The sequence below is a fragment of the Dipodomys spectabilis genome, unplaced genomic scaffold (assembly GCF_019054845.1).
Source record: "Dipodomys spectabilis isolate Male_0828 unplaced genomic scaffold, ASM1905484v1 ptg000137l, whole genome shotgun sequence".
Classification (NCBI taxonomy): Eukaryota; Metazoa; Chordata; class Mammalia; order Rodentia; family Heteromyidae; genus Dipodomys; species Dipodomys spectabilis.
Genome location: NW_024870814.1, coordinates 10,155,486 through 10,182,102, shown reverse-complemented (window position 1 = coordinate 10,182,102; position 26,617 = coordinate 10,155,486). Strand labels below are relative to the sequence as shown.

General features: G+C 42.3%; 2 pseudogenes and 1 gene segment (V, D, J or C); all 3 read left to right on the top strand.

The window, feature by feature from the left end:
* The window catches only part of LOC122116672, a 164,839-nt pseudogene extending 146,612 nt beyond the window's left edge, over window positions 1-18,227 (top strand).
* The window catches only part of LOC122116802, a 438,425-nt gene that overhangs the window by 376,073 nt on the left and 35,735 nt on the right, over window positions 1-26,617 (top strand).
* LOC122116757 lies at window positions 22,601-26,117 on the top strand (annotated as a pseudogene).

The window sequence follows — 26,617 nt, the reverse complement described above, 5'->3', positions numbered from 1 at the left end:
AAAGGTGCTTGTTTAACCATAAGTATGGATTCAATAATGCCACTATACAAGCAATTAGTAAAAGAACAATTAAAGCAGGTAACATTAAAATAATTAGCTCCTACAGAAATATTAAACAGTCCATACCTAATGACATAGGGTGATCAAAATGAAGGTCAGGCCACCAGGTCAAAGGGATGGCTTCTCTTGTGCTGCTATTGATGATTTCTGCATTGCCAGCACTGATCACTGCCCAGATCACCCCTTAAGGTTGATGCAGATTCCGTAGAGCCATTGCCAGGATTGGGAGGGTCAGGACAGCCAACAGCTGGAGTATCGCCATCTGCAATTGTTAGAGAACACAAGAACTTCTCAAGGGCTGGTTGCCCTTGGGGATGGTTAGTAGTTATCTTTCTGGCTTTTATCTTTTAAACACAAATCTCAGCCACCATGGCCGTTTTTCTTTCCTTGTTGGTTAGTTTATCCTTGGGCATCCTCTTGTATAGAGGAGATGGGTAAAAACTTAAGGTTCCTGGCAGGGATCCAAATGGGAGTGGACTCCCATATGGGGAAAACGCATCCAAATCTCCTGCCCATAGTAACTAGGGGGTCAGGTCCTCTCCATTGTTGTGTCATGGGGTCCTTCCACCTGACTTTCACTTGGTGCTTAGGGTTTAGTTGTCCCCAGAGCTTCCAAAATCTGGATTCAGTTGCCCCTTTTGAAAAATTTAAAATTTTAGAAAACAAATCAATCACAACCAAGGTATATCCAGGGCATGCCTCTTAGGGACATTCCTCCTAGCTCCATCCTTTCATTTAGGTCTTGGAGCATACGCCAAGCCACGGAGGTTTTTTGAATAACAAATACCAGTGTGTTCCAAGGACTTATAGAAGGGCGCATATGCCCAAGGTTTATCTGTTCCTCCACCAGAAGGTGGAGGGCTACAAGTTTAGGTTTGGTCAATGGCCACTGCTCCACCCAGATTGGACTTCCCAGCTTCCACTTAATGGGAGGTACTCGGGGGACAGTGGCCTTTAGGATTGGTCGATCTGCCCCAGTGTCAATTAAGCAGTGAAACCTCTTTCCACCTATGAGAATACTCATTTTAGGGCGGAGTCCTTCCACCAAGCGGATGGTCCAATGGGCCTGGGTTGCCCTGCCATGAGGCTGCCTGGGCCTTACAGCAGAGGGGGTTCCTCCTTGAGTTAATGAGGCTGGAGGAGGCCCCTCCCCAAGTTTAAATGCTTCCCATCTAAATCAAACTTGTATCCCTCCCTGCCCCTGGAGCAGGGTGTAGGGGGCGGTTTGTCCCCAGGCCAGTTGGCAGGGGATGGTTATAAATAGTCCCTCTTAAAGTGCTCCTCCTGCCCGCATTTAAAACAAGTCCCTCTCCCCAATGGTCTTTGGGTTCCTTGGCACTGGGCTGCCAGTGCCTGAGTAATAGCTTCAGTCATTGCAGATGTGTGAGCCTGTAAAGCTAAAGCTAATTATTGGGACTGGTGCTGTTGCATTCTCACATCCTGTGAGACTACCACCCATCTGCCCAGGTAACTTTCTCTCAATACCTAGTAGGCCATGAGGTGGTCTGCATTCATCCCTTCCCAGACCAGCAGATTTACAAACTGATCTCGGAGGTTACCTGCTGGCAGCTTGCAGTGAACGTTCTGTTGGACTCGGTCTATGAATTCAGGTAGAGGCTCACCCAGTTTTTCTCTCATTCCTGCTATGGGGGGCTCAGTAGGCCCATCATCCAGTTTGTACCACGTGGCAAGTCCTGCCTGCCTCACCTGCTCACAGTACAGGCCAGGTATTGTGGCCTGTTTGACCCGAGTGGAGTACCCTTCCCCCATCCCTGCTAACATGGCATAAGTAATAGGTATCTTGGGTTGAGCCTGCCGGTTTTTCTCCGCTCACACTCTGCATTCCTCCTTAAAGAAAGCAAACCATTTAATAAACTGAGAACTAGTAAGGATGGCTTTGGCCACATCCAGCCAGTCCTTAGGGACACATGTGTGATAAGCAATGTCCTGTAATAGGGTCTGGGCCCAAGGAGAGTTTGGGCCATCCTCTGCCACTGCCTTACCGAGCTCTTTAAGATACTTAGCATCCCATGGATACCATTCCAAGGGCCTGTTAGCCCCTTTGACCGGATATGCTTGGGGAGCCGAATCCTGTGGTCTAGGGTCTGGGCTCTCGTGTGGTCCTTCCTTTCCGGGGTAGGTCTCCAAGTATGTTACTTCCCCAGCCCTCGGCCCCTCCATGGGATAGAGGTATGGGTCATGCTAGTCCCTCTCGCAGGTCTTGTAGGGTGCAGTACCTCCCTTCCAATCGGGGGAATAGGAAGGGGGCTTAGGACCATCAGGATCACCTGAGTCAGAGGGGGTAACTTTCACCCTCATTTTGACTTCCACTGTGCATATTCCAGTGCGTTCCGGGTTGAATTTGACCCATTCCTTTTCCTTCTCATTTCCCAAGTCCTCCTGTACTCCTTCTAGGCCTAATGTTGCCTCCTCCAACTTCTTCTGTGATATAGCATTACCCATACTAAGGGTTTCACTTACCCTGAGAGACTGCTTAGTCTCAGTTGGTATCTTTTCCTTTTGTGCCCCATGTTTGGGCACCAGATGTTGCGTCTTCATCCGTCCCACAAAAGACGGAAGGGGTCTGAGGAAAGGTAAGTGCAGCACTCGCCCATTCCCTAGACCCTCTCAGCCCAGGAGACAATCAGACACAGTTGAGAGCCAAATCAAGCAGGAAGAAAACTCATTTATTAACAGAGAGCAGCCCTTTTTAAAGCCAAAAAGAGCAGGTGGCATGGCAGGGGGGAAGAGAAACCAATCACGGTCGAGGTCATACCCTATCATGCACCTAAGCTTCCACGAGCTGGTTATGCACTGAATGTAAGGCAAATTGGGCTCTGCCCACTCTACTCTCTCTCAGTGCCATCTTTGATGCCCATGTGCTCTGCATCTCATAGTATCTGTTTGAACTAACCTATCATTCTGGTTTGAATTGGGATGCAAATTGGGTGGTCCCAACCCAAAGCAGGTAGATATTCTCATTCATGGGGACAGAGATTAGGCTGCTCCTTTCTGGAAAAGCAAAGGTGGCTGGGCTGTTTTACGTTTGATAACCAAACAGGGCTGCAGACCCTGTCTGGGCTATTGAGATCCTGTCTGGGCTATTGATAATCAAACAGGGCTACACATCACACAACCTGATCAAAACAATCCTAAGGGCTTTCCAAACAGTTTCCACAGTTCCTGGGGTCTCAACAAACAGCATATTTACTGACCCTGGGGTCTTTTGAGAAACCAGTATTTTGATTCTTAAGGGTGGGCAGGAACTCCTGGTATATTAAAAGTGGAGTTAGTTTTGGCTCACACCAACAACACACACAAAATTTATGAAAACACCCATACCTACTGCATAGCAATCTGTACTTTAAGCAGGTAAAAAGGGTCCATACAAGATTTGAGAAATTAGGCTTTAGGGGAAGTCTCTTTTTGCTAAGGAGATCTTCACTTGGCAAAATTATTTAGCCAAATATCAATATTCATCAATTCTGTAATCTCAGGCCTCAAACATAATTATTTTTAGAAATCTGAGGATATGTCAAGATTAACTAGTATTCAAAATATTGCCTAAAATCCACACAAGTGGGAGAAGTAAAGAAGTGGATTCAAGTTGAGGTTATACTGGCCAATTGTTATCAAGAAGCTATCTCAAAAGAAACCTAGGCATTCGGATAATCTCCTATAATCATGGTTACTAAGGCTGTACAGATAGGTGGAACATGGCCTTGTCTGTATCTCCTAAACAAAACTAAAATGAAAAAGTTTATGATTGCTGGGTCATAGGGGAGCTCTATGTGGAGTCTTTTGAGGAACCTCCATACTGCTTTCCAAAGTGATTGAACAAGTTTACACTCCCACCAACAATGCAGTAAGGTCCCTTCTGTCCACATCTCCTCCAGCATCTGTTGTTATTAGAGTTCTTGATTTTAGCCATTCTAACTGGAGTGAGGTGGTATCTCAATGTTGTTTTGATTTGCATTTCTTTTATGGTTAGGGAGGTTGAGCATTTCTTCATGTGTCTATTGGCCATCCTTCTTACCTCGTTAGAGAATTTCTCTTTAAGTCTATAGCCCACTTGTTTATTGGGCAGTTGTTTTTTTTTGAAGATTTGTTGTTGGGGGATTTAATTTTTTGAGTTCCAAGTATATTTTAGATATGAGAACCTTGTCCGTTGTATGGCTAGTGAAGATCTTCTCCCAATCCGTGGGCTTTCTATTGATCTTGCTAGCTATGTCCTGTGCCATGCAAAAGCTCTGCAATTTCATGCAATCCCATTTGTCCAACCTGTCTTTGATTTGTTGTGTTTCTGGGTCTCTATTAAGACAATTTCAGACTGTGCCAAAGAGACCTAGGGTTTCTCTTATTCCATCCTGTAATGTTTTCAGAGTGTCTGCTTTGACTCTGAGGTCTTTGATCCATTTGGAGTTGATTCTGGTGCAGGATGATATATAAGGATCTAGCCTTAGTTTTCTACCAGTAGTTAACCAATTTTCCCAGCACCATTTATTGAAGAGGCTGTCTTTCTTCCATTCTATTTTTTTAGCTCCCATATCAAATATTAGATGGCTATAGGTCTGTAGGTTCATTTCTGGGTTTTCAATTCCATTCCATTGGTCCTGAGGTCTGTTCTTGTGCTAGTACCAAGCTGTTTTGATTACTATGGCTTTATATTAGAGTTTGAGATTTGGTATTGATATTCCTCCAGCACTATTCTTTCTATTGAGGATTGTTCTTGCTATTCGGTGTCTATTATAGTTCCATATGAATTTTTGGATTGCCTCTTCTATTTCTTTGAAGAATGAGGTTGAAATTTTGATAGGTATCGCATTGAATTTGTAGATAGCCCTGGGAAGTATTGCCATTTTCATGTTGTTGATCTTTCCATTCCAGGAGCATGGGAGTTTCTGCCACTTTCTAAGTTCTGTTTTGATTTCCTTTTTCAAGTTTTTAAAGTTTTCATCATAGAGGTCCTTTGGTTAAGTTAATTCCTAGGTATTTTATTTTTTGTGGGGCTAGATCTCAGTTGAGTTTTTGCCTAGATGATCTATCTAGTGGTGTGTTAAAATCCCCAACAATTAATGTCTTTGGATCTATGTGGGATTTGAGGGAAAGTAGTGTTTCTTGGATAAATTTGAGAGCTCCGTTGTTTGGTGAATAGATATTTAGAATTGTAATATCCTCCTGAAGGAGAGATCCCTTAATTTGTAATGTAGCGACCTTCTTTATCTCTTCTCATGAATTTTAATTTGAAGTCTATTTTATCTGATATTAGGATTACAACTCCCGCCTGTTGATTGGGGCCATTTGCTTGGTAGATTTTGTTCTAGCCTTTAACATTGAAAATGTGATTGTTTTTATGGGCAAGATGTGACTCCTGAAGGCAACAGATAGAAGGATCTTGTTTTTTAATCCAACTAGATAGTCTATGTCGCTTAATTGGAGAGTTAAGTCCGTTAATGTTGAGAGATAGGGCTGAGAGGTATTAGGGAGTTCCTGCCATTTGATCCACCTTCTTGGGGGCTGCAGGTCCTGGGTTCTTCCTACTCAGTGGTTTCTTGGCCTATATTGTGGTCTTGTTGGTTTTCTATGTGTTTGACATCTTTAAGAATCTTTTGTAGGGCTGGTTGGGTGGAGATATATTGTTACGATTTTCCTTTGCTATGGAAGGTTTTTATTTGGCCTTCAGTTATGAAGGAGAGTTTAGCTGGGTACAGTATTCTTGGTTGATAGTTGTTTGTCTTTAGGGCATGGCATACATCATTCCAGGCTCTTCTTGCTTTGATTGTCTCTGCTGAGAAATCTGAGGTGATTTTAATTGTTTTCCCTTTATAGATGATTGGTCTTTTCTCCTTGACAATCAAGGATCATTTCCTTGGTCTGAATTGATCCTGTGTGGATTATAATGTGATGGTGGGATGTCCTATCCTGGTCTTGTCTATTTGGAGTTCTAAAAGCTTCTTGTATCTGAATAGGCCCATCTTTTTGCACGTTTGGGAAGTTCTCTGCTAGGATCCTGTTAAACAAATTTCCTAGACCATTAACTTCTGTTTCTAGGTGCTCCTCTACATCCATTATCCTCAGATTAGGCCTTCTGATGGTGTCTTCCAAATGTTGAATAGGTCTATCATATTTCTTTGACTTGTCTTGGATGGTTGTATGTTCTTTCTCTATAATATCTGGCTGTCTTCAATCCCCAAGATTCGATCTTCTGCATGGTCTAACCTGCTGTCAAGACTTTCTACTTTGTTTTTTATTTATTTTCCTTCTAAATGATCAGCTTTGATGGCTTCAAATTCTTTGTTGAAGCTTTGTTTTAGATTTTGTATGAACTTCTTTACTTCCTTAATTTGGTGTTCAGTGTTTATTCTCAAATCACTTAGTTGATTGGTTATGGTTTCCTTCGACTCCCATTCCTTCTGTTGGTTTCCATTCAGCATTCCCTTTGTGGTCTCCCTGACTTCTTTCAGCTCTTTGTTAATGGATTCGATGAATGCTTTTAGTGATCTTTGTGTATTCTCATCCTGCTCTCTCAATTCCTGTATTAGTCTTTGCTTAGTTTCCTCACATTCATGACATTCCTGTAGTTCTCTTTCAGTGTTCTCAGCTTTCTCATGCCATTCCTGCCTTTTTCTTTGAGTGATCTCAAGCTGCTCAAGCAATTCATGTATCAGTTTTTGCTTAGCTTCCTCACACTAATGATATTCCTGTATAAACGTTTGGTTTGCCTCCTCTGTCTCTCTATCACGCTCATACAGAGTCCTTTGTGGGTTTTTAATCTTTTTCTGTATTAACCGTTGGTTTGTCTCCTCTCTCTCCCTATCACGCTCATACAGAGTCCTTTGCATGTTTTCAATCTTTTCATTTACCATGTTTTCCAGCAGTGTTTGTAGAGCTATTTGGGAACTCTCCTCTGGATTATTCATTATCTGTTCTGTCCCCTGGTTATCATGAGTGGGAGATGAGATACCCGGACTTGCCATTTTTATTGTATTTTTCCAGCTTACTCTGCCCATTTGGGATGAAAGTAACACCAGTGTTGTGCTAGAACACTATCTTAAGGGAAGCAACAAATAAAGTCTGTAGTTGCAGTCAAAAGTCTGCAGATACAATCTAGTTCAACAGATATATCTAATCAACATCAAACAACTATATATAAATGGGCTACGACTGCAAAAAAGAATTTGGGGGGAAAACCAAGTCGTTTAAGGATACAGGTGGACCTGATGCAACTATGAGAAATACAAATTGGCATGTCTAAAACGAACTTTACAACTTTGGTGTGGGGGGAATGGGGGACTGGGTGGGGGGGTGGGGGGGAAGCTGGGAAGGGATGTGAAGGGTAAACAAAGGAGGATTCTGCAATGCTTGATAAGAAATATACTCATTATCTTGCCCATGTAATTGTAACCCCTCTGTACAGTATGTTCACAAAAAATAAAATTAAAATTAAAAATTAAAAAAAAACAATTTGGCAAACTAGAAATTATTAGGTTTAGGGAGAGATGTGGGTAAAAATACGAATAGAGGGATGTGGGAAGGCACAGGGATAGTTAACTTAACTGAGTCCTAATCTCAAAGCAGGAAATAGGTTGGATAGGATAAAAGTAGAGAGAGAGAAAAAAGAGGAATGAGAAAAAGAAAAAAGAGACAAGGAAAAATAGAAAAGCAAAAATTAAAAAATAAAAAGTGCAATGCTTAAAAACTATGCAAAACTGAAAACGAAGTATTCAGAGAAGAACGTGGATATAATGAGAGAAGGGGAGGTATATAAAGAAGACGTGAAAAACTTAAAAATATAACTACTTAAAATATTATATCGGTATAAAGATGTAGTACTGCTATTAAGGAATTGAAGCCTAAGAGCTTTTGAATTGAGTAATAAATATCTGGATTAAGTGTGGACACAATGGGGGATAAGGTCTAATAATCGACTACAGGTATATCTGAGGATGTGCAGAACAGCAATTAAGTAGCACAAAGAAGAACGAGAGAGAAGAAAAGGTGAAAAGAATGAGAAAGAAAGAAAAAAGTTCAAAAGTTCAGTAGAGCTAAACAAAAAAAACAAAAAACATAAAAATTTTTTAAAAAGAAAGAAAAACGCACACACACATATACCCCTAAAATTAAAATTATAAGAGGAAGAAAAAATGTTACTAGAAAACAATTTTTTAAAGGTAAAAATTAAAAATTAAAAAAAGTTTTAGAAAAAAAATTTTTTTACAGAAGGTACAAAAAAAAATAGTTCTTTGATTTTTTTTGGGAGAGGTGGGAAGATCCTGTATTTCCCTTGTGTCCGTAACCAGCCTCTTGTTGGAGTCTCTGGTCTGCTTGTGGTGTTTGATTTTCCTGTGGCTTGATTGGTTTCATAAGTAAGTTTGAGCAGGCAGAATAATGCTCTGCTTTACCCAGGATTTTGTGATCCTCCTTCTAGGTTAGTTCAATGGGAGGGATGTCTGCTTTGAGTAATCACAAAAGAGGGAAGTGTCTGTTTCCTCAAATTTGGAGATGCTTTGAAGGGGCTAGGTTCTGGGTAGAGTTGAGGCCTTTCAGCAAACAGTATCTTTTCCTGGGGGCGGGGGTTAGCTTGTGAGAAACTCACAGAGCCCAGCCTGGAGCCATTCTCAGGGTTTAAGTTTATGGAATTTCATTGGATTGTCCAGGCTTCTATAGGGAGGGGCAGCCTCTGGCTCTGTTTACCCAGTGAAGAAAGCCACTCCTGGAGCTTGTGCCCCATTTTTCCCCAGGTGGAGCTGAGTTTGGCAGGTCAGATTAGGCTCTTGTGACCTGCTAAATGACTCCAGTTTTCTTCCAAGGCCTGAGTTGGAACTAGCAGCTCAGCCGGGCCTGGGCCTTTGTCAGTATCAAAGATGGAGATCTCCTGTAGTGGGGGGCGGGAGGAGGACTCACCTGCCCCATCTGGCTCCTTTGTCCCAGACTCTCTGTGTTGCAGGTATAGCAGCTATGGGTGCCGCCGATGCAGCAGCAATCACAGCTGCTGGCAAGTACTCAGGTCTGTCTCCTTGGCTGGATTTTCCCTCTCTGGCCTAACTCTCTGTACTTGGTGTGATTCTCTGGCTTAGGACTGTTCACTGGAACACTAAAACTGCTTTCTATGGTAGAGCTTGTTTAGCCTCCAGCTTCTCAGTCATCTTCCAGCTGACTCCTCCCAGTTCCTCTTTCTGTGCATCCCCTCCAGCATTTGTTGTTGGCAGACTTGAGAATGTGGGCCATTCTGATTGGGGAAAAGTGGTATCTCAGGGTTGTCTTTATTTGCATTTCCTTAGAACCTGGGATGGTGAACATTTCCTCATGTGTTTCTTGGCCATTTTTAAACTCTTCTTCTGAGATGTCTCTCTTTACTTCCCTTGCCCATTTAGAAATTGGATTGTTAGGTTTTGGGGGGATTTTCTTGAGTCCCCTGTATATACTGGATATTAACCCCATGTCTGATATATTTCTGGCAAATATTTTTTCCCATTTAGTTAGTTGTCTTTCTAGCTTGGTTGCTATAACTTTAGATGTGCAGAAATTATTCAGTTTAAGGTAGTCCCACTTGTCCAGTCTCTGTCCAATTTGTTGTGACCTTAGGACTCTGTTCAGGAAGTTCCTGCTTGTGCCTATAAATTCAAGAGTATCTCCTACTCTGTCCTGCAGTAGTTTCAGAGATTCAGGTTTGAGGTTAAGTTCTTTAATCCATTTTGAGTTGATGTTGGTGCATGCTGATAGGCTGGGGGCCACTTTTAGTTTTCTGCATGTAGCCTCCCAGTTTTCCCAGCACCAGTAGTTGAAGAAGCTATTTCTTCCACTGTATGTCTTTGGCTCCTTTGTCAAATAGCAGCTAACTATAGATGTGTGGTTTTATTTCTGGATCTTCTATTCTATTCCATTGGTCTTCGGGTCTGTTTTTGTGCCAGTACCATGCTGTCTTTGTTAGTATGGCTCTATAGTAGAGTTTGAAGTCTGGTATGGAAATCCCTCCCATGTTGACTTTTTTGCCTAGAATTGTTTTGAATATTCTAAGTCTTTTGCTGTTCCATATGAATTTTTGGACCGTTTTCTGTATTTCAGAAATGTACATCATTAGGTTTCTAATAGGAATTGCATTGAATTTTTGTATCATTTTTGGCAGTATGTCCATTTTCATTATGTTAATTCTGCTATCTAAGAGCATGGAAGGTCTTTCCATTTCTTTTTTTTTTTTTTTTTTTTCAGGCAGGAGAATAAGTTTATTTACTTAGCTGCTGCCCCCCCCCCCCCACCTCATACATGGTGGAGAAGCATGGCTGAAAAGGAGGGGGGGTGCGACCCACCTCTTGGCCAGGACTTATCTTGGCCAGGGACAGGCAGAGGTGGGCCAGGTGGGGGGAAATGTATGCCACACTGGATCTGGATATGACCTCAGAGCCTGGAACCCTCCTAAGGTCAGATGGGAGGCATGTGACCAGAGGTGGTCCAGGATGTGACCTAGCAGGTTGAGAAGGTGACTGCTTCCAGGTCTGCCAGTTACCTAGGTAACAGATACTGAGCAGAAGGTTAGTCAAGAGGGAGGGAGGTGTCCCTGTTCAGATCTTACATTCCAGCCTTTCATAATTATGAAAAAGGGCAGATTCTCTCTGGCTACTTCCTGCTGGCAAGAGGCATCGGCAGTAGGGGTATAAGGATGAGATGTGGTCCCCTCTGGGAGAAGGCAGCAGGCAACAGCTGTCATTTGGTAGGTGTGAGTCCTTAGATGAAGTCTGGAGGAAGCAAATTTTTTGGATGAAGTCATGAGGATCTCATGAGGGAGAGAGGTGCATGGAAGACGTAGTCAGGATGGTCTAGGCAATAGTGAGTCCTGTCTTCCAGGCTGGAAGAGATGAACTGGATCTGGACTGCAGGTAGACTGGCTGTCACTGAACTACAATTCCAAACTGAACAAACTTTTCCCATGATGCCAAGATGGTGCGTCCACCACATGGTCAATACTTGAAAGAGCAGAGTAGAAAAGTGGTGTGGATGTGGATGTGAAGGCCAGCCATGGTGCTGGTGAAAAGTCTTGCCTGATGTCTCCAGGCAGTTTGGTTCACAGAAAAGGGGTGGTTAGGAAATTCAAACATTTCCAAATCATAAACCCCATCTGAGTCACGGCACCATATATAAGGCATATTAAGTAGGTAGGTTTGATTAGGAATCTGATGAAGAGAACACCACAAGCTATTCAGGCAGAAGTTTATTTCCCAAATTACTGCACCGCCATTCATGGTGGAAAGGCATGGCTGCAAAGGAACTGTGTGTGGGGGGGGTCTTTCCATATCTTAGTGTCCTCTACAATTTCTTTCTTTAAGTTTTTATAGTTTTCATTAAATAGTTCTTTTACATCTTTGGTTAGGTTAAATCTTAACTATTTTATTTTTGGGGGTGTTATTGTGAATGGGATTGCTTCCTTTATTCCTTCTCTGCTTGTACATTGTGGGTGTACAGGAAGGCGACTGATTTTTGTATTCTGGTACTTTGCTGAAGTGGTTTATAATTTCGAAGAGTTTGGGGATGGAGTTTTTGGGATCATGAAAGTAGATTATCATCTCCTCTGCTAAAAGGGATATGTTAACTTCTTCCTTCCCTATGCTGATCCCTTTAATGTCTTTTTCTTGCCTTATTGCCCTGGCTGAGGATTCCAGGATTATATTGAAGAGGAGTGGAGACAGTGGGCATCCTTGCATTATTCCTGATTTTAGGAGAATTGGTTTTAGTTTTTCCCCATTAAGTATAATATTCAACCAATAGTTTTTTAAACCAAAAGACTTTTTAACGAAACTAGGCAGAAAAAAGAGTTCTTCAATCTTTTTTGAGGGGGGAAATCTTGTGTCTCCCCTGTGTCTGTAACCAGTCTCTTGGTGGAGTCTTTGTTTTGTTTGTGGTGTTTGGTTTTTCTGTGATTTGGTTACTTTCTTAAATCAGCTTGTTTGAGGAGGCAAAATGAATCTCTGCCTTACCTGGGTCTTTATGACAATCTTCTCAGGCTGGTTCAGTGGGAGTGTAATCTACTTTGACTATCACAAAAGAGGGATGTTGCTGTTTTCTCCAGCTTAGAGCTACTGTGTGGGAGCTAGGTTGTAGGCAGCGCTGTGGAAAGTCAGCAATCAGTAGCTTTTACCCGGATGGACTAGCTTCTGAGAGAGTTAAGCAGGCTAGCTTGGAGCTATTCTCAGGATTTATGTGAAACAAGTTTCCAATTGTTTTACTTTTACCCTCCAGCAACTGGAGTTGCTGCCTATGCTGCATGGGTAGGTTATCCTCTGGGTCTATTTACCAACTGAGGACAGACTGCCCTGCCCAGGTGGAGCTCCCTCTGCTTGGGAAGGACAACTTTCCCCAGGGGTGGAACTGAGCCCCACAGGTCAGTTTCCTATGACCTGTTGAATGGCTCCTTTTTCTAAGGCCTGAGTTAGATGTTAGCTGCTCTGGCCTGGTCTTTCTCAATAACAAAGATGGAGTTCTTCTCCAGGGATGAGGGATGAGCTACCATTCCACTGCTGCTCTATGAGAAGAAGTGAGGATATCTTGAGGGTACTAACACCTTTCCCTTGGTTTCTTGGCCACCTACGGTATATGACTATCTCTGGTCAGCAGGATGAAGATTTTCACTCTTCGTCAGTTCTTGCTTGTGGTGATAGAATCTGCTTTTACACTGCCTCTGGTGCCTTTGTCTTGGACTCCTTCTGTCGATATGGTGGCCACGGTAGCCACCGCCACAGACCCTAGAGTGTTCGAATCTGTCTCTGGAACCAAGCTGCCTGAAATTTTCCTCTCTGGCCAAACTCTTTGTACTATAATGGCATACTTGGTGTGACTCTAGCCTTAGATTTGCCACTAGAACACTTAAACATTTCTACCTGAGAGCTTATTTAGCCCCCATGTTCTCCTCTGCCATCTTCCTCCAGACTCTCTTGGTTTACATCTTAACCTGCAGCAACTTTTTCAAAAGTTAATTCAAAGAATGGAAATAATAATAGAGAGAACATCTGAAGAGACAATTCTAAAAATGATAAAAAAAAATACGACAACATCTACAAAGCAGCATGATTTTATCATTTAACATATATCCCATATATTGCAAGAAATGTCCTTGAAGATAAACTTCTCAACACTAGGAAAAATATTGGCAACAAATAAATGCATGTACATAAGGTGTGACTGAACAATCATCTCTCTCTCACTCTCTTTTTCTCTGATCATACACACACACACACCTGTACACACACACATGCACATATCACCATATACGTAGACACACATACAATGGATTTTTTTCCACTGTAAAAGAAGGATGCTTTCTGTGAACGAATGATACAAGTATATATTGTTAATAAATTGAAGAATTATTTGGAATATATTTCATATAAAGAATAAAAACGATTTGATATTCTAATATAAGCAGGAAAAAAATCCTAAACTACAAGCATACAGCAAGTGAGTGTGATACCCAGTACCTGCAATACACAGCAATGTGACAGAAGGATTAAAGATGTGATTTTTCTTTGAGAATGACTTCCTTCATTTTGTTAATTCTCATTTGGTGTGTAATATCAAACTTACACATATACAAAAGGAATAGATGATGAGGAAAATAAAGGAAGGTGAAATTATGATTCTTTAAGAGGAGAAGGAAAATGTGAAAGTCTAAGAGAATATCTGTAATTATCCACTCTCCTGAATGATTAGTTAGCCATACAGTAAGGTCAGTAGATAATGTATTAAAAATAACATACAAATATAACTCTTGAATATCCAGGTGAACATAATTTGATATATTGAAGTTTGGAATTTTATTTCTCAAGTAATGAATTAAAATTATAAATTAAAGAAGCACCAATCATACAATTTTCATCTACAAGACCCCAGATCTCTGTGACCAGAAATGTGATTGAGGAAGAAGAGCTGAGACATTAAGTAGTACATCATAAGAACACTGAAGAATTCCTAAAACATTTTGTATTCTTTCCTTTTTTTGGAACCAGGAAGCAAAATAGTATGTCAAGCACCATTGTCATCTTCATACATAGTGCTCATCTCATGACAAGAGAAAGGGTTTTCTTTTTATTCAAATAAGCTCATGAAAGTCCATGATTTAGGAAATAATGGTTTAGGGAAGATAACAGGGCATCTCCTTCTTCTATGACCATCAAGCAGGTGTTTCCCAGATCCCAGGAAATTAGCAATTGAAGAAGATAATATCCAACTGGAACTGAGAATTTGAAGACAAGCTTTCCTCTTTGACCATCATTTCTTTCTGCCCAATATGTCCCAACAATGACCAGGAAAGTCATTAGCCAGAAAAAGAGATATTGCCTGTTAAAGCTTTAAAGCTTTTGGACTTTAGTCTCTGTGAAATCAAATGGTTTATTGGGTCATAACACATAACAATAGAAAAACATCATGTCCCAAGATAAGTTCCTATATCCATCAGTGAAAATACTGAATAGAAGTAGGACCATTTTTCTCTGGATCTAAACACCAAGAGCATTTTTGTCAGCCTTCACAAAATGTTCATGCAATAATTGTATATTAGCTAGAAATGAGACAAGTTAGATTGTACATACAGCGGTCAAGTGTTGCTGTTTGTAAACAATGTATTTAGTGTTTAGGGATTGATTGGGCTTAGCAGTCTATAAATTCATTGTTACTAAAGATTTCTAATTTATGTGTGGGTGGCTACTCAGGTTTTAGTATTTCAATTAACTTTCAGAAATCTTTTGTCAAACTTTCATTCTTTGGGCCTTGAACTTTTAAGTGATTAACTTCCCTTATCTCTCCCTTCTCCTTCTTCCAGCTTTCAAAATTTAGGATGATTGTTTTTATCATGCCTCATAAACGAAGAGTAAAAAAAGTATAGCACAACAAAGACTAGCTGAATCTCTGGAGCCCCAAGTCCACTATCATAGAAATCTCTCCAGTGAAACCTAGGGAGCATTGGCATCGAGGATTTCCAGGAATGGTGGTGGAGTTCCAGTTCAGAGCCACTAACATCTAACTGAAGACTACATCTCACTAACTAATTTAGCCATAGTCCTAGATTATTCAGAATAAAAACATTCAAGATAGACATAACATTTGTTATGTCTAGATAACGAATGACATCCATAGAAGATGATTGAAGAATTATATCCCTCTAATCTATATTGTGTCCTTCCAATGCTGTTACAATGAGGAAGGAAGTTTTCAGCTTGCTTCTTCCCACTTAACCACAAGAAAGGACACATTTTCCCAAGGATTGCTAACGTGTTTGGAATGTTTGCTTATGTATTAAAATGATTTTGGTGGTTTACACTATCACTCATCTTTTTGTTAAATTATTTCTTTCTCTCAAAAGAGTTTCTATGTTGTTGTGTTTCCAATGTTTGGTCCCCTGAATTCACAAAGCTAATTCACAATAATAATGACAGCAGTGTGTTGAGGAAAAAGAAAATAAGGCTTATTATTTGTCACATGTCAAATGAAAAAAATAGTGAAGATTTGAAATCAAAGCTCTATTATCCTAATGATCTGAGAAAAGGTCCCAGTTTTAAGAGGCTGCTCCAGGGGTCTGCTCCAGGCTCCATGAAAGATGTACATCCCAAGACTAAATGGTAGCACAATTGGTTCTTATCTTTTGGTTTACTGTTGTCTCATCTCTTTAGTTCTCTGTTTGTCTGACAGAGATTTAATAACTTCCTGGGTTGGAGAGATGAGAGGTGACTGTCTGTTTGGATTGAAAGTATGTTAAACTTGTATTCCCCATCATGGGCATGTGAGAGAGAAAGGGGAAACAAATGCAAGCTTGAATTTTTTTTTTTGGTTCCCGTCGTGGGGCCTGAACTCTGGGCCTGGGCGCTGTCCCTCAACTCTTCAGCTCAAGGCTAGCGCTCTACCACTTGAGCCACAGCACCACTTCCGGCTTTTTTCTTTTTGCTTATGTGGTGCTTAGGAATCAAACCCAGGGCCTCAGGCATGCAAGTCAAGTGCTCTACCATTGAGCCACCTTCTCAGTCCCCACAAGTTTGAAATTTTAAACATAAAAATTTGGCCAGTAATACAAACTGCCTTGGAAAAATAAGGAGAAGGGGAAGGACAGGTAGAGGAGAAGTAAAGCAAAAATTTACATTGATGTAAAAATCACTTTTGGGAATTCTAGAATCCAATGGAACAATGCACTAAATAGATACGTTATGACTTGATTATGGCCGAAGAATCAATGAATATATAACAGTAATTTTTTAGTAAAAAATCAATGAAAAATGAACAGATAATTCCTTAGAGAATTATAGGCTAATTTAGTGATTACTATGGTAAGATTGTATATAAAAACCAATAAAGGAAAAGATAAAAATAAGCCAAAAATATTTGAAAAATAACTCTTAAAATGAGATTTATTTTTGCATTAAAGAGTTCTACTGAATCACAATTAGGTAAACACAGATAAAAAGCTGTTTTACAGGAAATGAGAATCTTGAAGAAAATTATCCTTATTTGCACAGGAAAATTTAATAAAGTCCTGGATTAATTTTATCATTAACAATTATGGTTGAATATAGAAGAATGGCATATGTGACAATGAATAGAAAAGAAAAGCCAAACAAGAATACTGTATTCATGACCCCATACCTTAAAATTGAAGGCAAAAAAATAACATTATTTTTCTAACTGCAAATGAAGGGAAATTGGTATGTGCAGACATACTCTGGCAGAACAAGAAGCCTTTCAGAACCAAAGGAAGTGATAGGAAGGGCGCTGAACCTATGAGTGGAAAAGACCTCAAAAGGATTTCAGAAACAAGAAGCTGAAACCAAATAAAAGTTCTCTCTTCAACACACGTGATAGTCAAGTCTAGGAAACAATCTATAATGCCACATGCTGGGACTGTCTGTTATGGGCTGGAGGAGGGGCCTTTATGTAACTTGATACTGAATTCCATGGTTTGTCTGAATTGTGCTAAACATTGTACATTTCTTATTTTTGCTCTCTACATTACATGTAGTTTATACTAAGCAAAATAAAATGGCCAGACCTAAACTTGTAAACAAATACCTAGAAAATAAATAAGAATGACTCAATATTTATGGAAATGCATCCTTATCAAGAAAACTGTAAAGAATACCAGAAAGGGTTGAAGAATTAGGCAGCAGACAAAAGTAGTGGGAATCATGAAGGCATTCCCTTTCTAGGGAACACACATTAGATTTCTCTTGCTTTACTTGGTCCCAGTTAATGTCATTTGCTCATTGGAGAGGCCCCACCCTCCCGGTGTCTGTTTCCATCTCACCTGACAGTTTGTCTCTCACCATTGCACCCACCAGGACATTTGCATATTGCTCCTTAGGGAGGAACTCCCTTGCAAGTCCAACATAAAAGCTCAGCTCTAATCTTGCTTGGACTGACCAGCACTGCTTACTCTCAAAATGAGGTGCCCTGTTCAGCTCCTGGAGCTGCTCATGCTTCTGGGTATCAGTTAAGAACACACTAGAGCTGAGGAAGGGGATGGGGAGGGGCTGAGCTCTGCTCCCCACGTGTCTTATGTGCAATCTTGCATATTTGCCCTCTTGAATGGAAATGTGGCATATGTGTCTTTGAGAGTGAGGAAGATTCCAGAAGGAGCAAAGACCCATGCTGTTTTACAAATTCTGATGTGTGTGTGTGTGTGTGTGTTCATCATGTATTTAATGAACATTTTGTTGGATGAAACAAAAATAAAAAAAATTATAGTCTGAAATAAAGTAATTGCGAAAATGTCTCATGATGCCTGTAATTAACCCTGTCCACTTTTCTAATTATTTTAGGATCCAGTGGAGATGCTATATTGACTCAGACTCCACTCTCTCTGTCTGTCACGCTGGGAGACCCAGTCTCCATCTCCTGTAGGTCGAGTCAGAGTCTCTTATATAGTGATGGAAACACCTATTTGTACTGGTTCCTACAGAAGCCAGGCCAGTCTCCACAAGCCCTAATCTATTTGGTTTCCAACCTATAATCTGGGGTCCCAGACAGATTCGGTGGTAGTGGGTCTGGCACAGATTTCACATTGAAAATCAGCAGGGTGGAGGCTGAGGATATTGGTGTTTATTACTGCTTTCAACATACACATGTTCCTCCCACACTGATACAGCCCTGAACAAAAACCACCCTGCCTGGTGTAGCAGAACTGTCACATGTAGCCTTTTTTAGGAGTTGTGCAACAGCTTTTCTGAGTGAATATGAGAGCAAGAAGCTAGAGAAGTCAGGATAGTAAGTCACTGTTGTGCTTTCTGAGCCAAGCATTTCTGATACCCTTTAGGGATATTGCAGCAAAAGCCATGGAATTGCACAGGCAGCCATGTGGCTCCTTTGGCTGATGGGATGATAATGCATCATACCGTTTAATAAATACTCATTCTGATTCCATTTTCTTCTCTATCAATTGTCCACTGGATTTGAACACTACAAATTGGATAGTTAATATTAGAAATTAGTGCTTTTCAAATAATTCTCATCTTTGGCTGTGGTGGTGGGATTTACCAGCTCAGTATTAGCCTAAGCTATATTGTGACTTCCAGCACTAAAGGGAACATGTGCACACAGCATGTCCAGTTGAGGGAGATGAGAGAGGGCTGCAGGATCAGTGCTGTCCCCACCAGGTCACCAGAGTCCTCTGCAGTGAGCAGGTTACTGCTTGTGCTCAAGGGCACAGACTGTGTCCTGAGCTTCATCATGCCCAGGCTAAGAGTGAGGGAAGGACAGCCGAGTCCATTATTCCCTAGATTTCCTTCTCAGTTTCAGAATTTAAAATGATAAGTTATATAATTAAATACTAGTTTACCAATCAATTAATTAATACCTAATTTGCTACATATACACAATAGACATATAACTTTTGCATTCATGCATTTATGAAGTGTTCCTCGATGTTCTGATAAGAACAGACCCCAGTGGATTTAGGACTGTTCTTTGGACTCTGCTGACTCTCCTCATTATCCCAGTCCCTCAGAAGCAGTGAGAACAGCCCTTGAGCATCCTTCCAACACAGGCCTGGCCCGGGAGCTTTTTCTAGGGCCAGGAGTCTTTTCTGGAGGTTGGTTTAAGAGCTTTGCGCCCATTGGTCTTGGCTCTTCTTGTCTTGGGCAGGTGTTCGCTGCTTGCACACGATTCTCTTGGTCTTGGCGAAGTCGCAGGTACAGCTCTCGCCAGGACTCACCCTCTGCTGGTTTTTCATCCTTGAATGCTTTGCAACAGCGGATTTGCCACAGCCTGTCTGTACCACTGTGTGCCACTGTACTCGGGTGAGTGTTCCCTTGAGGCTGGTGCGGAGAAGGGGTAGAAGTCTGGGAAATGGGTGCTAGGAGAATGCAGGGCGGCCTGGGAGTGGCTGGAGTGCTGTGTTGTGGGAGCCCCTGGACATCCTGGGGACACCAGGGAGTGAGGGAGTCGTGCTTTTGTCCAGAGTACAGTGGCATCTTCAGGGACTTTCGGACAAAAGGCAAGGCCATCTCTTCCCCTCCTTTTCCCTGTCCCCCTTTGCCTTCTGCTCCCCTTCCCCCTTCCCTTCCATCTCCCTTTACCCCTTCCTCAACACCTTCTGCTTCCCCTTCCCCTTTTCCCACTTCCCAGGGCACAGAGGCTCCCGGCCTAGGTGAAGAGAAGGAGGACATCCATTTCAGGTCAGGCAGCTGATCTGAAGAGGCCTGCAGCCCAGGGAAATTAGAGGTTTCAGTGCTCAGCTGCACCATTGCCACCGTGGCTGCTTCAGTGGAATTGACTGGACTTGCTGGATTGGCGGCTGAGGTTGGCGCCAGCTGTCTGGCCTGGTTTTCCTGGACCTCGATTGACCTTGGTACTGAGCTGTGCATGGATTCCGAGGGTCTTCTGGGGCCGCTGGAGCCATTCCTTTTCAGGCCTCCTTGAGCCAAGGCAGCAGCACGAATCCTGCCCTTGGTCCTCTGTCTCCTCGGCAGCAGCTGGGTCTGGTTGAGGGCATCCTCGAAAGACTGTGGAGGTGCCCGGAATTCATGCTGTTGCTGGGATTTGCTCTGGTGATTGCACCTGCGCAGCTTCGCTGCCTGCGTCTTTGGCTTGCCAGAGGTCTGCTTGACCTTAGAGGGCAGAGTGCCTGAACCTCTCTTCCCCTCTTCAGAGGATGGGCACCCATCTTTTGGTCTGGCCCCAGCCTGTCCCTGTGGTTCCCAAGGGAGACCTTCTTGTGGGAGCCCTGGTGGGTCCCGAGACTGGGGGACCAGACGGCACGCGTTGCCAGGCACGTCCCAGATACCAGTGGGCCCAGGGTCCCGCGAGACTCCAGAGCTGTCCACAGCCCAACGATGAGACCTGCTGCTGTCCCCAGAGGACTCTGGGTCCACTCGGGTACGTTTCTCCTGCCTGCTCCTGGGACAAGGGCTGGAAGACCGCTTGCCAGGTCCCTGGAACTCATGCAGCTCCCCGGGCCTTGGGGGATCTGGCCCAGAGTTGGGGCCTCCCCTCCTGGCTGCCGTTTCTTTCCCCCCCGGAGCCCCAAACTACACTTGACTCTTTCAACTTGTCCTCTCGCGCCCACCCTGACTCTGAAAGCCCAAGAGCCTCCTTCCTGGGCTCTTGAGCACCATCCTGTTCAGAGACCTGCTGTAGAATCGCCGAAAGAAGCGCTGGGTTGCATCCCAGGAGAGCCAAGGTCTCCCAGCGTGTGTCCAGCTCCTTTGACATACTGCCCACCAGCGGGTGCTTCCTAAAACCCTTCACCATCTCTCTGACACCCGTGGTGCCAAGGATTTCTGCCGTGATGGGCAAGATGGAGAGCAGACTCAAGGATTTGCGGAGCTCCTCCCAATGTGTGCTGGAGGCCAGGTGCTCTTGGAGCAGCCGCACGGCTCCCCACACCCACTCGGCGGTCTGTATCCCCATGCTACCCCTGGCCATGTCTACAGAGACACGGGAACCACACACCTGGACTCCTCCATCCAGGGGTTCACTCGCCCTGCTCTGAGAGGACAGATCCACATTTGACGCCTCCAACAGGTCCTCCTGCTCCCTCTCACCATCCTCCACCTCCTTCTGCCCCTCCCCCTGCCCAAGATCATACTTCCTGGGTTCTAGACCTCCATCCTGGTCATGAACCTGGCTCAGAGCCTCTGATTTGTGGCTCAGAACAGACAAGGTTTTCCAGTGTTTGTCCAGTTCCTTGGCCAAAGCAGCCACCTGTGGGTGCTTCCTAAAACGCTTCACTAGCCTTCTGACACCCGTGGTGGCAAGGATTTCTGCGGTGATAGGAATGACTGAGAGCAGCCTCAGGGAATGAAGAAGCTCGTCCATGTCTGTACTGGAGGCTAGGTGTTTCTGGAGCTGCCGCACAACTCCGCACACAGACTCAGCATTCTGCATCCCGATGTCTACAGAACCATGTCTACAGAGATGCTGGGCCCACTCACCTGTGTTCCTGGATCCTGCGGGTCACTCGCCCTTCTCTGAGAGAACGCATCCACATTTGAGGACTTCAACATGTCCTCAGTCTCCGGCTTCCTCGTCTCCCTCCACTCCCCCTCTCCCAGATCATCCTTCCTGGGCTCTTGACCGCCATCCTGCTCAGGGACCTGGCTCAGAGCCTCTGATTTGTGCCTCAGCACAGGCAAGGTCTTCCAGCACTTGGCCAGCTCCTTGGCCAAACTGCCCACCTGCTGGTACTTTCTAAAACCCTTCACTGTCTCTCTGACACCCGTGGTGGCAAGGATTTCTGCCGTGATGGGCATGACTGAGAGCAGCCTTAAGGATTTGTAAAGCTGGTCGGCATCTGTGTTGGAGGCCATGCGCTCCTGAATCTGCCTCACCGCTCTGCACTCCCACTGGGCTGCCTCCATCCTTCTGCCAACCCCGTCTATGTCTACAGAGATGCCCAGGACACTCACCTGGCTTCCTGAATGCCGTGGGTCACTCACCTTGCTCTGGGAATCTTCTTCTGGTAGATCGCTGTGAGACAGGTAGGCTTCCTCTTGGTCCTCTCTGCAGCCGAGTCCAGAGTGACCCTGCCCACCAGCTGCCTGCCTTATATAAACATCTTACTGCCCCACCTCTTCCCACAGTTCCTCCTGTAAGCCCCTCCCTGTCTCATGCCTGTCACACCCTTACATTCTAGCAGGGGGGTCTCCCAAGATGCACCTTGCCTGACCTTCCACAAGTCCCCTCCCTACACCTCCCAATGTACATATACATATGCAGAAACAAATAAAATATACATACATTGCACGTATATATATATGTGTGTGTGTGTGTGTGTGTGTGTGTACAGTTAAATGTCTTTTCCCAGCTTTTCCTTCCTCTTTCTTGGTTCTTTGTATGCTTGTGAGACTTCTGGCTTGGGGGGAACCATTTTATTTGCTTGGTGGGTTTCAGTGACAGGGTCCCACTGGGAAGACCAGGTTAAACTTGAGCTTTGGATCCCGGTGAGATGGCCTCCTGTAGACTGTCCCACAGGTGTGGACCATCAACACTGATCTCCTAACCCTCCCTGCTGTTAGGGTGTGTTCTGATCTTAGCTTCTTCCTTCTGGTTTAGTAGGAAGCAGCTTGGGTAGATGGCAGAGATTCCTCCACGTCTTTCATCACCTGAGGTGAGTTTTCATTTCTCAGATTGGATAATTGTTTAGGGAACTGCTGATCACTTCTGCACCAATCTAACTGAAGCTAGTGGCCATTTGTCTTGTCCATACATATATGTATATATATATATATAATTTATACATTTATCCTTATATACATTTATATGTTTACCTATGTATATATATGAGTATACACACACACACACACACACACACACACACACATATATATATACCACTCTATATGCAGATATGTATGTGGATATCTATCTATCTATATCCCAAACTTGAGATATGTTATCAAACAACATTTAACAGGAAGGCTTTAGGATCTTATTTTTAACTCTCTTGCTCTGAAATTACTCATTCTCCATCGTCCACATTTCTATTGTTAGAAAATTTCTTCGAAAATAATCATTCCCCATAGTTTATTTGTTCAAAATCCTTACTAACAAGAGAAATCATATTCCAAATTAACCACTTCTTCTATTTCTTTGACTCTCTTTCTCTCTTTTCTAGTCTCTTTTCTGGAATATTTTCTTTTTTTATTTTTTTTTTGGGGGGGGGTAATTCCTCATTTTGTTTACTTCTTTTTTTTTAATTGTGAATATACCATATAGAGGGGTTACAATTACATGGGCAAGGTAATGAGTACATTTCTTATCAAGCATTGTTGCCTCCTCCTGGGAGTATTTTCTTGAGGTTATATACTTGGCTTTCTGTAAGACTTCTTATGTTTGCTGAAGAATGTAGTCAACATTATCAACAATTTAAGATCTAGAGGTCTCTCTGTCTTGAGAGTTTGAACATTAGTCTTACTATTCATCCTAACCTGGTGTGTTCCTTAGATTAATGTTTCAGTGTTTATAGGATTCTTCACAGATTCTAAAGGATGTCTGAAGGACAAAATCCTAACATGCTCTATCTCAACTTTTCTTCCAATAACTATGAACCCATCCTCTTACAAACACAAAAATTCTTCAAACCTGCTTACCGACAAGGACAATTTGATTGCACCCAGAAGGTAAATAAGAGGATTTCAAGCAGCCCATGGGAACACACCCCTTAAGGGAATGGAGAATGAATGCTGTCCTCCCATGCTTTCCCATCAAAAGGGTGCCAATCTCAGTCCAGACAGAAAATGAACACCTTCCTGCAGTCAGCAGAGAAAAGATTCACTCTCTGACACACCTTTCAGCTCCATAACACAAAGCTAATTTAAATATGTACCAAAAAGTCTGAGGGATTTCTGTATTTATCAGAACCCTTATTCTTTGTTGTCACACATAAGTTTAGCGTTTAATATAGGTCATCTTTACCAGTAAATAATAGCCAAAACATCATTTCATAATAAATTAGAATGCTATTTAAATGTTTATTGATTATACACTATAGACAAATGAGAATCTTGGATATAGATGTATTATTTACTGACAAATAATAAAAATGAATATTACTTACTGACTACCTGGCCTAAAAAGAACATTCTCAGTAACATTGAAGTCTGGATTTCTCCCTTTACGAAAGCTTGTTCAGAATAATAGTATTAGTATCTTCTTTGTTTTTCTTTAGGGTGACATAAATACAAATAATGCATCTTGTAAGTTTATAAAAATGGGATTATACTTCCTAGATTTTTCAGTGGTTTATTGAACATCAACATTATGTTTCTCAGATTCACCTGTATTAATGCATATGGCTGTAGTTCATTTTTGTTACATAGAGCATTCCATTTCTGTGAATGCAGGACAGTTTATTTCTCCTGGTCTAGACCCTGAGATGTTTCCAGTGTCTTCTGTTTCTGGATGATGGCTGTTGTTTCCCTCTTCTGGAGATGATGAGCAAGGTGTTTCAGGCTTGTATAACCAGGAGAGTTGTTGTGTGGCAACCCATGTACAAAAGGTATATCTCCCACTTTACCTGGCATCCCTGGTTTCTTCCAAGGTCCTCAAGCCAATTTTCAGTTCTCACCAGAACTCTAGGAAAATATCCATCACTTCACAGACTTGCCAACCCTGAGTCCTGGCAGATTATGTATGTTGTCAAGTCTTCTGGGGTTTGAATTTCCTGATTACCAGTGAGATCATCTGTCTTTAAAGTTTATTTTATTCTTTTCTTTGAAATGCCCCACTATGCCCTTGGATGGACAGTTCTTTCCAAACTGGCTCAAGAGATTTTTTTTAGGTTCACATGTAAGTAATCTTTTCTTTTCTTTATTATTATTATTTTTTATTTTGAAAATACCATATAGAGGGGTTACAATTACATCGGTAAGGTAATGAGTACATTTCTTATCAAGCATTGTTGCCTCCTCCTTTGTTTCTCCTTCTTATTCTTTCCCATTTCTCTCCCCCACCCCACCCCCCAACTCCCGGGCCAAAGTTATATAGTTCATTTTTCGACAAAATGACTTGTACATCTCATTGTTGCAATGGGTCCACCTGTATCCCCATTTAATTTTTTTGATTTTTCCTTCCCCTCCACAAATTATACTGACCTCAAATACAGTGAAAGCAGGGGTTATACTGTGGGGGAGGGACATACAAAGTAACAAAGAAATAATCTTATAAATGTGTTAGAAACAATCGCATGAAAGAAAAAAACCATTTGAATACATATCTTAGGGTTCATTTCCCTAACATCACCTTATCTGTACTTTTCTGCTTGACTCAGACATATACTATATATTGCAAATAAGGGAAACGATGGTATTTATTTTTCTTTGGGCCTGGCTTACTTCATTTAATATAATTTAGGAAAAGGAATCTTATCCTTTGTCTGCTATTCAGAACCTTCACCCTGTCGATCCCTTTGCTGATGCAAGTAAGGGTGATGACCTGCTTCCTGCTCTCTCCAAGGATTATATCTAAGTGTTTTTTTTTTCTTTCTTGCTTGCTATTGTTTCTAATGTATATATAAAGAACCACATTTTTCTTTGCTTTGTATGTCCCTCCTCCACGGTATAACCCCTGTTTTCACTGTATTTGATGTTGGTATAATTTGGGAAGCAGAAAGAGAAAAAAAAAAACAAATTGTTTAAGTAAGGATACAGGTGGACACATTTCACAATGAGGTGCACAAGACGCTATTGGGGGGAGGAGTGTAGTTGTGGAGATTGGAGGGAAGGGATGGAAGGGGGAAAAAGAGGTGGAGGCAACAATGCTTGAGAAGAAATGTACTCATTACCTTGCTCATGTAATTGTAACCCCTCTGTACAGTATTTTCACAATAAAAACATTTAAAAAAATAAAGAATTCAATAGAGAAATGGCAGGAAGACCCTTTCTACTGTCCAAGGGATCACTGACTATTATGATAAAAAGAAAGTACTGAAGGTGTTTAAGAAGAAATTTGCCTGCAATGGTACTGTAATTAAGCATCCAAAATATGGAGAAGTAATTCAGCTACAGGGTGACCAGCACAAGAACATATGCCAGTTCCTGGTAGAGCTTGGACAGGCTAAGGACGATCAGTTGAAGGTTCATGGGTTTTAAGTGGTTATAGCTCACTAAAGCTTAAGTGAGGATTTCCTTGCAATGAGTAGAATTTCCTCCTTTCTCTTGTCACAAGTTTAAATCCTCACAGCTTGCATAATGTAACCATTTGGGGTCTGCTTTTAACTTGCACTAGTATAACTCCTTCATGCAATAAACTGAAAACAGCCATCCTTTCTAGTCTTGAAGTCCCTTATTTAAGAGAGGTCAAGCAGCAGGTACCTGGCAGTGTCCAGCGTGCAACAAAGCAATAATGTGAAGTTTCAGTTAAGCCCATAGTCCCAGGATCACAGGGTGGCTATGTGCTGCCAGAGGCTCCCTCTGCAGCTTCCCCGCCCTAAGAGAATGCTGCCATTTGAACTACCCATGGTACTCCAGAGAGAATGGGTAAGTCATCAAGCAACAGCAGCTGTGCCACTAGGGGGAGCCTTGAGCTGGCCACACAAGGGCTAAGTAAGGGGGTCCAAAAAAGAAGGATATGAGATCAGGCTAATAACAAT